This window comes from Lactuca virosa, chromosome 7, assembly GCF_052849685.1.
Source record: "Lactuca virosa cultivar CGN04683 chromosome 7, Lactuca_virosa_CGN04683_v6, whole genome shotgun sequence".
NCBI lineage: Eukaryota > Viridiplantae > Streptophyta > Magnoliopsida > Asterales > Asteraceae > Lactuca > Lactuca virosa.
In genome coordinates this window covers 195,508,182-195,521,458 of record NC_136432.1, presented here as the reverse complement: position 1 = coordinate 195,521,458, position 13,277 = coordinate 195,508,182, and positions in this window count along the sequence as shown.

Genomic DNA, 13,277 nt, shown 5'->3' with positions numbered 1-13,277 from the left:
ACCTGAAACAATGTACAGGTGTGTGTCGAGCGCAAGTCATGTGATGGCTGACTACCGGAAGCTTACTCCCAAGGGCCCAAGAGAACTGACTCCTGAACAGCAGGCTGCCTTAGATGTTGTGGAAAAGCCAGCAAAGCGAGGGAAGAGGGCAGATACCAAGAAGGTGGAAACCGAAGGTCCTTCTTCTAAGCCTCTCAAGTCCAAAAAGCGAAAGGCTGAAAAGGTTGATTCTTCGGCTCCAAAGAAAGTCAAGAAAATGGCAAGGAAACCAAAGAGTCCTACCCCTTCAAGCTCAGAACATGATGAGAAGCAATCGGCTGATGAGGAAGAAAAAGTTCAGAATGACGGTTCACCAAGAGGTAATACACCTCCTCGTTCTCCAACTCCTACTGAACAACTCAATGACAAAATTCCAACTCCTCCTCCATCTCCACCGAAGAATACTGTTCAAGTTTCGGTTGCTCCAATTCCACCAACTCCTACAACTCAACCTACCACTACTGTACCACCACCACTAGTTAGTACAGTACCAATCTCTACAACTCCGTTACCACCTCCCATTTTTTCACAAGCAACTACCATAACTACCCCTGTTGGGTCAAAAATATGGTTTATACTTTACTTTTCTAGGCATTAATAGTTTTTGGTCGTGTAATATATTTTTGCAGTCGTATTTACGGCCCAATGGGTGTTTACGGCCGTAAACCCATTTATGGCCCATATTCCCCAAGTATATATATAGGTGTTAGGTGGTTGAGGAGGGATTGATGAACAGAAAAGGAGTGTACGGAATAGAGAAAAGAGAGGAGTTTTAGTGTGTGTAAGTGTGTGAATCTTGTGTAAGGGAACTTCATTCTAATCAATACATTCAAGATTCATCATCTTCTTCTTCTCCTTCTCTTCTATTTTGATCTGGCATCATCCGTTTGATTGGGATTCCACACCATCAAACGGATCTGATTGATACACAAGCATTTTGGGGACTTACAATTGGTATCAGAGCTTGGATTGTATCAATCATTTTGGCGAGATCTGGAGCATATTTGATCTTATTTTTGAAAGATTCTTGCGTTTTTGAATAGATCTCTGAAAATTAGGGGGGGTTTGTTCTTCGCGTTTTTCATAAAAACGGGTTTTTATCGAGTTTTGGAGCAAAAAGGGGCAAAAAACGTTGTTTTTGATCGTAACCAGCGAGGGAGTGGCGGCGTGTACGGCCAGCAGCTAGGGTTTCCGAAATTTACGGCCCGGAGTTTACGACCTCGGAGTTTGCGGCCGAAGTTTACGGCCCCGGAGTTTGCAGTCTGAGATTACGACCCTCAGAGTTTACGGCTCGCACGTGTACACCTCGGTTTCCGGCCTCGCATCGCTTCTCAGCCTCGCATAGGATCCGAAGTTCGCACAACATCTTATTTAAAAAAGTGAAGCGAAATTGAGGGTGCTGGGGATCGAACCCGGGACCTCTGGTTGATCAACACAGCGCTTTACCAACTCGACTAGCAGACACTTTGTTCACTCCTTCGAAATTTAATTCAAAACAAGTCATTCTCGGTTCCAACTTTCGAAATTTGACTCTTTTATCCCCAAAAATCAATTTCTTTCATTTTTAAATTACATTTTCAACCAAAAATTTTAGTTTTTAAATTTTGACTTTTATTTTTGACTTTTTACTTAAAATTTTAACTTTGACTATTAAAATTTGACCTTTGACTTTCTCGTTTGACTTTTAAATTTTCAAATTTAGCTTTTCGGTTTGACTTTTAAGTTTGACTTTTGAGTTTGACTTTTTAAATTTGACTTTTAAGGTTGACTTTTGAGGTTTGTAGTCAAAAGGTTTGACTTTTAAGTTTGATTTTGGCTTCTAGTTGTGTTTTTAATGGCTTTTGAGGTCAACAAGGGAAATGAAGACATGAAAGAGAGTCAGGATATGTTAAGACAAAAATTCAACATGTTCAACTATATCCTTGGAGAAACCCTGGAAGCTCAGTTGCAGCAATTTACTACACTTACTACTGAGATGAGTATAGCTGGGATTTTCTTGACTAAATCTGAGATAAATAAAAAGCTGTTGAATGCACTTCCAAAGTCGTGGGATATGAACGTGGATGTCATCAAGAAGACAAAAGTTCTCAATCGTGTTAGTCTTGTTGTTGTAATTGAAGAACTTGACGCTTTGAAGTGTGGAAAAACAATGAGTTCCGCAAACCTTCCGGTCAATGAAGTTTCATGTTCTCAATCATGTGAAGCTACGATTAAATTTCTTCGGGAACAAATTGATTTATTAAAAAGAGAAGTTGAGGGCCTGAGATATGAAGGATATCAACTTAGAAAAGGACAAAAACCCCTAAAGGCCCAGTTAGAAACAAAAATAAAGGACTTTAGGAGACTTCAGGAAGACTACAGTAACAAATGTGAAAATTATGATTATGTCAAGAGACAGAATGTTGACTTAATTACTGAGCTTGATACATTAGAAGGGCAATTTGAAACTGCAAATTTTGATTTTAAAAGGTTTGATGTATCAAGCGAGGTAGTTGCCAACATGATTGACCATTGCCTGCAGTTCAAACGAAACCAACAAAAGGGTTTAGGATACGATAATGTACCTCCTCCTTTTAATCATACATATCAGTATCACCCTTTGACGAAAGAGGAGATTGCCAACGAACCATTCATGGTTTATGGCAAGCCATCTGGTTTTGTTTCAGGAGGATTTATTAATGTTGAAAGTACTAACGTTTCTACTTCCCCTGCAGATCAATCCTTAGATCAGTCAAAGCACGAAGTTGAAGGATCTGTTTCTGATAACAAAATTGAGTCTGAACCTGATGTTTTTGTTTCAAATGATAACTCTTTTGTTTCCGATGTTAGAATCAGTGATACATCTTGTGATGCTTCTGCTCCGGATCATGTTGAGTTAAATTTTTTTGACGTATTTGATGATTTGTTTGAAAATATTGATGTTCCTGTTTCTAGCACATCTACTTCATATACAGGTAAAGTAGCAGAGGATGAGAACAAGGAGAAAACCATTGAACAAACCAATATCTCCTTGAACTCTGAATCTGTTGCTTCGAACTCAGCTGCTTCTGATCAACCTGCTATTGAGAAATACAGGCCACCAATTCCAGTGAAACAGAGTTCCTGTTGTAATTGTGCTTGTGGGAAAAATTAGAGACAAGGCAAGGATATGCCACCAGGGGCAGGAAGAAACAACTTTACAGTGAAGAAAAAGACATGTTTTCACTGTGGAACACCTGGACACATTGCCAGAAATTGTCCTAATCGCGCATACGTTCCCTACTGTGCACAAGGATGGCAGAACGCGCCAAGAGCTAGATACTTCAAAAGAAACCCCTCAAGTTCACGTTCAGACCATGATGACTGGAACGCGCAGAAGGCCAGGAATCCAACTCCCAAGAATAAGAAGGGAATGCCAGCCAAGAAGTCCAATCCAAGAGATGCTCCCGTGAAGCCAAAATCAAAGTCATCTCAACGGCCGACATCAAGATCAAAAGCAAGTACTGAGCCACCCATCAGATCGAAAAAGAAATGGGTTAAACCCAACTACAAATGGGTTCCAAAGGCTCACTCTCCCAAATCTTCTAACGATTCTAATATTTCTTCATCTTCTGTTTGTGATAAACATGATATGTCATGGGAGAGAGTACCGTGCAAGGATGAAAAAGGTCAACCCAGTTTCAAAATGGACTGGGTTCCAAAGACCAACTAATCCCGCTTTGTGTCGGAGTAGCTATGGAGGCATATCATCAGACTTCGGTTTGTTGGCAGTGGCTATTCCAGGCACATGATAGGGTACATCTCTCAACTGTACAACATTCATAACTTTGTTTGGGAGTATGTGTCCTTTGCGGGAAGGGAAGAAAGGAAGGGATCACTCATGGGGTTAGTGCTTAACGATGTGAAGAATTTTTGGATCTGTTCTGAGATTACGCGTGCTGTTCTCAGATCTACTGGATGCAAATTCAATCGGTGACTTACGGTTTGAGTTTTCTTCTCTATACTCCAGAGTTTGTCTTAAGCTGATTCGCTTTAAAGACTAATTTTTGTTTTAGGATAGTTTAAATTTGCGCATTTACTTTCGTTTCTCTCCTATGCACAAATTTAGGGGGAGAAATAAAAAACAAAACAAAAATTAGAATATTTAAAAAAAAAAATCCAAAAACATTAGAATATCAGAAAATCCAAAAATATGGTGTTAATGCAATGTGCTTGAGGGAGATGTTTTGGGAAGTGATATAATCATGTGATAACAGGCAATCTGAATATGTGTAAGGGACTGAATCTGAATTGTCTAGGCTCTGTGTTCGATGCGCTGGTAGGCACGAAAGATTAAAATGGACCTGACTAGGCATTAATGAACTTAAGGAATCTAGAGACTTGAAAAATCTTGACCTAGATAGATCCATTTAGCCTGACAATATGACGCTCAGATAGGTTGAGCAGGGAGATATACATGATAATCCACCGGTGACACTAAAATAATTTGTATCTGGAACCGTGGTTTAACTCTTCCTCGATGTACGGACTTTGTCCTTAATTCCGGTATTGATGGGGCGACTGGGGAATTCCGATAAAGTAGGTCTGTAGGAAATTATTTTCTTGCTTTCTTTCTGTTAGTCATATGTTGCCTCCTCTGCGTGATTGAAATACATCCGACCTGGACTTCAACATATGCAATTCTATTTCTCTGCATCTTCTATCTATGCTATTCTTCCTGTCTGTTAGTCATATGATGTCTCCTTTGCGTGATTGAAATACATCCGACCTGGTACACATCATATGCACCATTCTACTTCTCAATCCCTCTAAATCTGGTTAGTCATATGTTTCACCATCTGCGAGATTGGAAGAGATACGACCTGGGTGTATAGCATATGCATTCTAAATCTGACTTCTCTCATAATAATTGCCTGCTCACCTAAAGTAAGGAGTACTTTGGAAGTTCCTGATTATTGGGGTATGTCAGGAAGCGGGAAACATGTTCTAGTACATTTAAAATTGAACAATCACTAGGTTGTCTGTAGATCTCGCTGCTCAATTTATGTGGACAACAATATCTTTGGTCGTCGTCAGCTGAATGGTCCTTAAGGAATATTATCTAGGAACATAGGATCACATTGTCTTGTCACTTATAGTATGTCCTAATTTTGTCACAATCTCTCGTGTTTAAGTGGACCACAATACCGGCGATTGACCAGATCTATTCATGAAGGGAGAGGTACTGATAAACGGATAAAGGCTGTCTAAAAACTTTGATCCCAAATCACTCTTAAAGTTAGATATCATTTTATCTTTGTTAAATGTGTTCATACTTTTCTTCTAATTTAAATATTAGGAGAGAATTAAAAATTTTGAAAACCAAACAAAAATCAAAAAAATTAAAAATCCAAAAATAGTGTTATGTCTGTTTTATTTCTTTTTCAGAAAATATGAAAAATCCAAAAATATTGTGTGCTAAGTTTTCTTTTAGTTTTGTTTTGTCTTCAAAAGTGAATTTAGGTGAAGATGAAACTCATGGAGTTTGTGTCGAAGATTTCTGAGCCAAGGTTTCATCCGTGATCATCGAAGAATTCTCATTCGAAGGAGCAAGAAATGAAGATTATTCTTTCGACATTCAATCTTTCAACCCCAGTAGCAAGATGAAGCTGAACTTGAAGATTATGTGACAGATTGCATTGAAGCCTCCTTAATCAGTCTGCTGCTATCTTGAACCTGCTGAAGTGATCCATAAGAGTTGTTCTCTCTGATGTTCTCTCTGAAGATTCTCAAGCTGAAAGCGCTATCTTTCAAGAATCAGTACATCAAGCCTCCTCACCCAATGTGCGTTCAATGTCAAATTCTGAAGAAAAGCCCAACTGCTCAAGATGAAGTCATTCATTGAAGATTCATCAAGTTCATCTTGAAGTTGTGAAGAATTTGAAGATTAATGCTGAAGCCAAGCTCTCGATGAAGATTGATAAGAAAAGCCAGCTACTTTTCAGTGGGAGCTTGTTGGGTCAATTAAGAAAAGAAAGCTATAAACCAAGGGGGAGATTGTTGGGTCAAAAATATGGTTTATACTTTACTTTTCTAGGCATTAATAGTTTTTGGTCGTGTAATATATTTTTGTAGTTGTATTTACGGCCCAATGGGTGTTTACGGCCGTAAACCCATTTACGGTCGTAAACCCATTTATGGCCCATATTCCCCAAGTATATATATAGGTGTTAGGTGGTTGAGGAGGGATTGATGAACAGAAAAGGAGTGTACGGAATAGAGAGAAGAGATGAGTTTTAGTGTGTGTAAGTGTGTGAATCTTGTGTAAGGGAACTTCATTCTAATCAATACATTCAAGATTCATCATCTTCTTCTTCTCATTCTCTTCTATTCTAATCAATCAATACACCGGACTTCTCGCGGGCAGAGCTTCGGCTCGGAAACTCTTTTCTTTTCGGGATCTTCGGGCTTCGGGACTCGCTTCGGGTCTCGGGATGATACCGGGGCTTCGGGGGGTTAAAAGAGGGCTTAGAGAGAGTATCGGGAGTGAGAGAGAAGAGACGGAGCAACCAAAATCGGCTGACCCTTGATTTCTATTTATATGGCCATTTTTCTGGATTCACGTCGTGAATCTCAAATATTCACGTCGTGAGTTCAATAGTCATCAGGTGCGTCATCGCCACTTGCGTCTGTCAGGCTCCAGAAGTCATAAATACTGAGTTCACGTCCTAAACACTGTATTCACGTCGTGAACTCTGACAGTTTTGGGGTTTCGCGCCCCGAACTTCAGAAATTCATAACTTTCGCATACGAACTCCGTTTTCGACGTTATTTATATCCACGCGTAGGTGAGATTGTTCTCTACAACTCTCGTTTAGACTTCATCGGCTAATTTTGACTTTATTTTTATTATATTTTTATTTTATTATTTTTAGTAGGCCGGGACAGGAAAACTCCGTTAGAAATCCATAACTTCTTCGTCTGACGTCCGTTTTCGTCTGTCTTTTTACCGTTGGACTACTATCGATGAGATCTTCGATTCTCATTTAGATCGTTTCGGCTAGAAATCACTCGATCTCATATTCGAACTTCGGGCTGCATCCTGCTAATGCTGAAACTTCGAAAAATCATAACTTCCTCATACGAAGTCAGATTTAGACGTTCTTTTTATGCACGCTCTCGGTTTAACGTATTCTACGACTTTCATTTAGATCGCTAAGGCCAAATATCGCTCTAACGTAAATTCACTATTTACGTCGCGCTGTGTCGTGCCGGTTCTGTCGCGAAACTTCGACAGGTCATAACTTCTTCGTTATAACTCGGATTTCGGCGTTCTTTATATGTACGGAATCCTTGTAACATATACTATACCTTAGTTAAGATTAATCCTTCTAAATAATCTTCCATCAAAAAGTCATTTTTGATGCTTATCGTCTCTAAATTGACTAGCCAGGATCTACGGGCGTTACAATTGGTGCCTTCGACCCATTGGTATGGTGAGGAGACTCACCTCAAATGCAAACTATAGTTGAGTAGGTCCATACTTTGAGTATCAGCTCTGCCACCTCTTTAATCATAAGCAATCCCTTAGATATAACTCAACCTTTCAAACCCCTTAAAAGTCAACCCTAGTCAATGTCAAAGTTAATGCTCCGAGTTGACCTAACTCGTCGAGTTATCCCTATAACTCGTTGAGTCCATCCCAAAGCCAGAATCGTGATGTTGCGATCCAAATCGTCGATTTCTCCTACAACTCGTCGAGTTCCTCTGTTTTCCAACATAATCGAGATAACTCCAACCCAACTCGTCGAGTTCCTTTGTGAATTCATCGATTTCTTCAGTCTATCTACTCACTTAATGCATTAATCCCTTTTTTTTCTCAAATCCAAAGGTTCCAAACTTCAGATCCCCATCCATAGAGATGCCTATAAGGGTAAAGTTTCCAACTTCACCCCCAAGGATCATCTAATAAGCTCTAAACCCAAACCCTGGTTCCTTTAAGGAAGGTCTTAACTCATTAAGCCCTTAAACTCTTATCCCATCGTCCCAAAACACAGATCGGATGTCCAAAGATGGACAAATTACGTAAATTTCTAACTTTACGTCCATGCATGCTTGAAACACTCTCTATGGTCCATTTTAGGCTTCATAGTGGACATATTGCATGAATAGGTTATGGAGGCTATTAAAATTTGCAACTTTAATCCTCTAGAGGTCTTATAGAGGCCAGATCTACACCCTCAACCTTTGGATACCTCTTTTATTTGGACATCCAAGCCAAAGTCCCAAAACCAAGCCCTAAACTACAAAAGATAAGATCTAATAAGCTACATGTCAAGGTTATGACTTTATACCTCCAAGATGCAGCCTTTAATGTAGAGTTTCTGGATCCAAGTTCACTCCTCCAAGCTCTTCTGTTCTTCAAAACCTCCTTCAAAGATCTCAACAATCACTCAAACACTCACAAAACTCAATGAACAAGAGGGGGAGGCGATTCTAGGGTTTTCTTTGGGCAAGGGGGGCTGGTAAGGAGGCCAGCCCTAGAGGTTAAGTCCTTTAAATAGGGTACAATGCCCGAAAATTAGGGTTTTCATTTCCAGCGTCAACTCGTCGAGTTGGGGCTCCCCAACTCGTCGAGTAGGTCCTCTAATCTACACGGTTGCAAAGCTTTCTACTCGTCGAGTTGGAGCCTCCCAACTCGTCGAGTTCCTTCCAATATTTAAAATAATTAGAATTAATTCATACCTGGACCAAGCGTTACATACCAAGATCACCAAATTCAACAAATACGAACCACATCGGAATGATAATTGATAATCGATAAATATCAGTTACTCATATCACCAATTCATGAGAAATTTGTGATATACAAATAGCATCAATAGATTCATCAACTATTTTAAATTAATTCATACTTATGATGAAATCGACAATCTCATTTGAATGACAAGTTTGGATAAATCCACGAATCGCTAAATGATTTTGAAGATGAAAGCGATTCGATTGAAAAACAAAAAGCAATTAAATGAAGAATGAATCTGATGAAAGACCGACATCACGAGAATCGCGATTCAGAAGGAGCTTGAATCGATTACACAAAAAGTGATTTAGGTTTCAAATTGAATCATATGAGCAATAACGATAATGTTTAAAGAATAGTAACTTATCAAGAATAAAAATATCTTCAGTCGATCATGAGATAATCGAAAAAAACGATCGAACAGATAGATGAAACGAAGAAAGCAAATGACGCAAATGGTATCTCAGTGAAATATTGTTAGGGCTCAAAATAATGGATCATGAACAGTAATGAACTGAAACTTTGGGCCAAATCAAAAGTGATTGATCTATGAAGCAATAGAATGATTTTGGACTAAGCTTTGGATTAAATCCAACAGAAAATAGTGATTTGAAAAAGAATAGGATCGAAATTACCATGATGAACAATAACAAACTTCATAAATCTCCATGAATAGTAGCTTGAATTTGAAGCTTGATTCCAAAACATCAATAACTTGTGTAGAAATTCATCAAATCCAGAACCGATACTTCAAAAATCACAATAATCTTCAAAGACCCGCGATACCACTTGTTGGGGAAAAATCACAAGAACGATTCGATTATGCAGAATATAAGAACGAACACAATCATGAAGATGTACTTGGTGAACAAGATATTTTATTCAACAAGATGAGGAAATTACACTAAAAGAAAAGATTGAAATCTATCTATTCTACCTAAGAAACCTCATCATATTTAACGACTACATCTTGCCTCTCTTAACCCTAAAATGAATATTACATGACTATTTATAGGGTACAAATAAGTCTAGGCCCATAGCCCATATGCCATAAAAGGAGGCCCATTGTCATTATCCATACTTTGAACCTTACAAAAGGACATTGGAAGAGGAATTATCCCATCTACCTAGAATAAGTAAAGAAAGAAAGGGAATTGGAAGAGAGACTGTGATACAACTCGAGTTATTTGCCAAAGCTACTCTATACATGTAAGTTACATAGACAACTTGTGCTACCAAGATAACTTGGGCTATTAGGCAACTTGAAATTTCCCCGAACAAACCCAAACTTGTTTACTACTTTTACTTACTTTATTCCAAGCAAGATTTTTTCCGAACAGGTCCACCGCCAGTGGCTCTACCTCTTTGCCCTGTTCCTTCGTGTAACAGCCCAAAATCCCAATAAATTTTTTCATTTTTAATTAAGAAATTCATTTCCATAAATCATAAAATTCCAATCACAATTGTTTTCAAATCCATAACATCAGATAATTTATTCATGAAATCAAAGTGTCCCCAAACAAAACGCCAGAGAGTGCATGTCACACCATCACGCCGGGCCCTTGCACTTAGATCCTGAAGTACCTGAAACAACCAACAAACTGCAAGCTAATGCTTAGTAAGTTCCCCAGAGCATACCCCACATAAACCACATAATCATATAATTCATATCAATCACATAAGCCATGCATATAAACATATAAGGATGCCCTAGACACCCTCCAGGGTCTTACTCCAGGATGCCATGGGCACCACCACATGGTCTTACACCTATGTGCCATGGGAACCCCCCATGGTCTTGCTTGGAACGCCATGGGCACCCCCATATGGTCTTACAACCAAGTGTCGTGGGTACCCCCCCCCCCCATGGTCTTTACCTGGAATGCCATGGGCACCTCCACATGGTCTTACAACCAAGTACCATGGGCACCCCCCCATGGTCTTTCATGCAAATATCACAACAACTAGCATACCACATAACATATAACCAACTAGCATACCACCTATCATATAACCAACTAGTGTACCATATATCACAAAATGGGCCGACCTTGGTGCCTTCGACCCATTGGTATGGTGAGGAGACTCACATCTGTCTACTGAACTCGAAAGTTGCTCGTCTAACAGTCCGGAACCACCCGTGCTGAATAATAATGCCATTAACCAAAAATTAGGATTAAGTACAATCTGATTAAGGAGCCCAATTATCTAAGCCCAAGTCCTTTCATAATGGCCCAAAAGTCTTTCCTTTGCTAATGGGCTTAAAGTCCATGTCCAAAGCTATTAATGAGCCACATGGCCCAATAAGGCCCAACCATATCAACCATGGCCCAACAGATAAATTGGACCACCAACTCAAAACATGACCAGGCCCAATAACTGATTATGGCCCAAAGGGCTTACAAGCCCAAAACAAGCCCAAACCCATCTGAGTGCGTACGTCTGGCGTACCATTCATGTACGCTCAGCGTAATGGCTCCTTTAGCCGTACGCGCTGCGTACATGCTTCTACGTGTGGCGTACTAGTCTGGCATGCACAAATGACCATTAAGCTCTTAATGCTTGGAATATTAACGTCAAGCTTTAGATCTGAGTCCATTAAGACGTTCTAAGGCATAAAGTTGCGAACTTTATGCCCGTGCATGCTTTATATGTTCCCAACAACCTCTTATAGCCCATTAAGACCTTTCCAAGGGTCTTAACTCATGCATGAGGTCAAAACACCCATCAAGATTGCATTTTTATGGTATGAATGAACCAAGGGACCTCATATCTACTATTCCTAAGCTTTGGAGTTGCTCCAACTCTCAAGAGATGATCCATGAACACAAAAAGGGACTATATAGAAAACCCTAGCTCAGGAAATGACAATGATGACCAATGAGAAAGCTTTTACCTCCTCAAGCTTCCTAAGCTGCTCTAAATGCAAGATCCAGAAGCCCTTCCTCGTTCAAGATGTTTCCTCCTCTTCCTTGTAGCTAACACACCCAGAAGATGGTGTTAAAGCACTCACAAGCTCAAGAACACACACTCTAATGATTTTAGGGTTTTAGGAACGTTTGAGGGTGAAGGAGGCTGATTAGGGTGATGCTCAAATGATATAAGGATGCTTATATAGGTCTTAAGTCCGAAACTTAGGGTTTGAACATTCGTCACGTATGCCCCGCGTACCCTTTGGTATTCCCAGCGTATGTGCTGGCCCTCCGCGATCATCCATGCATGGTACGCTAAGCGTACTCCTGAAGTACGCCCAACGTACTTAAGGGACCATCATGCATTACTTATAATTACAAGGGTTCAAAGGGTAATACCTGATTTTGAGTGTTACACTTCGTTTTGTTCATGATCAACTCGTTGTATATATAAGTATGCACTACACACTTTCTAACATGTATTATAACATAGTTTATATCCTCTATTAATACTCATATTAATTCCATTTATACTAATGGACGGATATACCGAAATCACTACCATGAAAGACTTGCATTTATATAAAGCAAGTTGAATTGAAATAGAACTCAAATAATCACCAAAATATAATACTGATAACTAAGAGCGGCTGTGGTGTTTGATAACATTGTGACCCAATCTTTTTTGTGGTGTAATTTTAGCTATAAAAAAGTCATTAATTACGCAAGGACTTTTAGGTCAACGGTATCTGGTTTTGCATTCCCTCTTTGGGGTCGAGGGTTCAAGTCTCGTCGTGGACATAAGTGAAATTAGGTGTTAGATTAGGAGTAGATTAGATTTGTCTGTTAAAAAAATCACTAATTAGGTGGTGTGACTTCACAACTCATATTTGGCTATTATGTAACTAGGTGTGAGACCCATGTATTACATGAGTTTATTTAAAAAAAAATTACATATGAAAATTTAACAATTTGAGAAGTTTGAATTTATAAGAAAAATGAAAAAAGTTCTAAATTATTAAAATTAATGAGCTTTAATACATTGAATACATTACATATATAAAATCTTTCTAATAAATACCTTACATATATATATTACCTTACATATTAAATGTGAATTTTTAATTTAATAAAATGAAAAATACAATAAAATGACAAGTGGAAAATAGAAAATTCAAAAATTCTAGAAAATGACATGTGTCCAAATGAATGAGAACATGACATATGGCAAAAAGATTTTGATTTATTAGAGAGGATGTGTTTTGTTTTTCCCGGCTAACTTCTTGCTGCTAGTCCGATTACTTATTAAAAATCTACCGTTTGAATAATAATAAATAAATAAATAAATAAATAAAGATTACGTGTACATGACAAGAAAATATCAATAATTGTAAAGTAGAATAAATTTATACGAAAAAACCCACTATAAACGAAAAATCTCAAACTAATTAAGTAGTGGGTAGACCAACATTTCTCATTGCATTATTACACAATCAATGACAATAACATTAATAAAAAGGTTTATTATATAGACGACCGACATAGAATTAGATAATAATCTAAATTAG